The sequence below is a fragment of the Culex pipiens genome, chromosome 1 (assembly GCF_016801865.2).
Source record: "Culex pipiens pallens isolate TS chromosome 1, TS_CPP_V2, whole genome shotgun sequence".
In the NCBI taxonomy this organism is placed as follows: Eukaryota; Metazoa; Arthropoda; class Insecta; order Diptera; family Culicidae; genus Culex; species Culex pipiens.
In genome coordinates, this window is record NC_068937.1 from 60,529,643 (window position 1) to 60,531,486 (window position 1,844).

Below are 1,844 nucleotides of genomic sequence, written 5' to 3' on the forward strand. Positions count from 1 at the left end.
CTCCAAACGTCTTTCGATGTTGAAAAATTAGAGCCACGGCCGACCGACATCATCGATTTTGCTCCCTCCCGAAAAATGACTCAAGGCCTCGGAGGCTGAGAGCAGATTCCCGTAAACACATACCCGACATCGGTAGTCATCAATCCAGCAGCACCAGGGTTGGATCAAATCGTTACAGATAATTTATTTTCATGCTTTGGCAATTTTCTCGCTCATCTCTGGGCTGCTGAGAATGTTAAAGTTTTATGGGAGGAAATGAAGTAACGAAACTCACAAATTGTCTTTGCGGCAAAAAAAAACTGTAGCGGGTTGTTAAGGATTTTGAACCAAATAGAGTTTTACCAAACAATTTCGGCCATACCTTTTAAATACAAGGACTTCCTCAGCTCAATTTAAACCTTTTACTATAAACAGTACTATTTCTCAAAAGCCCTTCTTCGATAAACGATTGTGTTGGAGAGAAGTCGTGTTTACTACATAATATAAAAGTTGATACAAACACTTTACATATCGTCACTTCTAAAGGATTGTCCAATGCAATGTTCAAAGAATCATAGAAAAACAAAAAAAAAACATAATTATTTGTTCTAAACTTAATTTGACAGATTTTCACGTGATCAATTTGTGCATCACAATGAAAGAATGCCGTATTATATAAGTATTTTTTTTAACACTGGAACGCCCAACGCATGTCCAACTTACACGGACGCCCAAGCCTCCCAAAAAAGTTGGAACGGTAACTTCAACTCGCTGGTTCTCGGGCATAACTCACCCAATCAAGACGATTCTTTTTTCCAGTGATTTGTTAGGATGTCTAGATGATCCTAGAACTTTGCAGAACTTGATTTGAACAAATCTGTAATTTTTGCGATCAAAAACATCGTTCCAACTTTTTCAAAAAGACTGCCTCCGCGGAATTTTTGGCGAATTTTATTTTACACGCGAAAAAAAAAGTTGGAACGATGTTTTTGATCGCAAAAATTACAGATTTGATCAAATTAAGTTCTGCAAAGTTCTAGGATCATCTAGACATCCTAACAAATCACTGGAAAAAAGAATCGTCTTGATTGGGTGAGTTATGCCCGAGAACCAGCGAGTTGAAGTTACCGTTCCAACTTTTTTAGAGCCTTGGGCGTTGGAATGTTAATCTGGAAGAAAAACTAACTTATTCCACCAACGCGGTTGCCTTCCTCTCTACTTACAAATATATCTTCACAAATCTTTAAAATCTTAGAATGGTTAGGAAAGTCTTTTGATTACCAACCAACAATGCATTGGATGATGGATCCGGACATAGTTTTATACATAAATATATAAATATGGTCTTGGTAATTGAAGTGTTCTGGACTTGCGCGAAACTCACTTGATTTGGATTAACACTTTATTACGACTTCTAGGTTAGAACTAGACACGACTGCACCTCCACGGTCCGTGGATGAAAAGGAGCGACATGTGGACGCAGGGTCCTTTTATAGACATTGACAACGTTGGTAGCACTGCTGAGACTGTCAGTTCTACCATGACACTTTGGTAGACCGGCTCTAAATACTACATAGAGTGAGATACACTACATCTCGACTTTGAGGTTAGGTCCGCGCCAACACGTGTTGATTGATCTAACCATGCGCAACCGACTTTGAATCGACTTACTTGTTACACCGCGTATTCCTTTTCACCTCGTCGCCAATATGAAGTGTTGGGACATGGCGGATAATCAAACACACTTGCAGTAGATTAAGACAACCGTTTATTTGAGGACGACTTATCACGATCCCGGATCGTGGAGGAAAGAGATCTGGTCTTGATCCTCAAGGCCTTTTATAGCCTTTACAATAGGTTTCTTA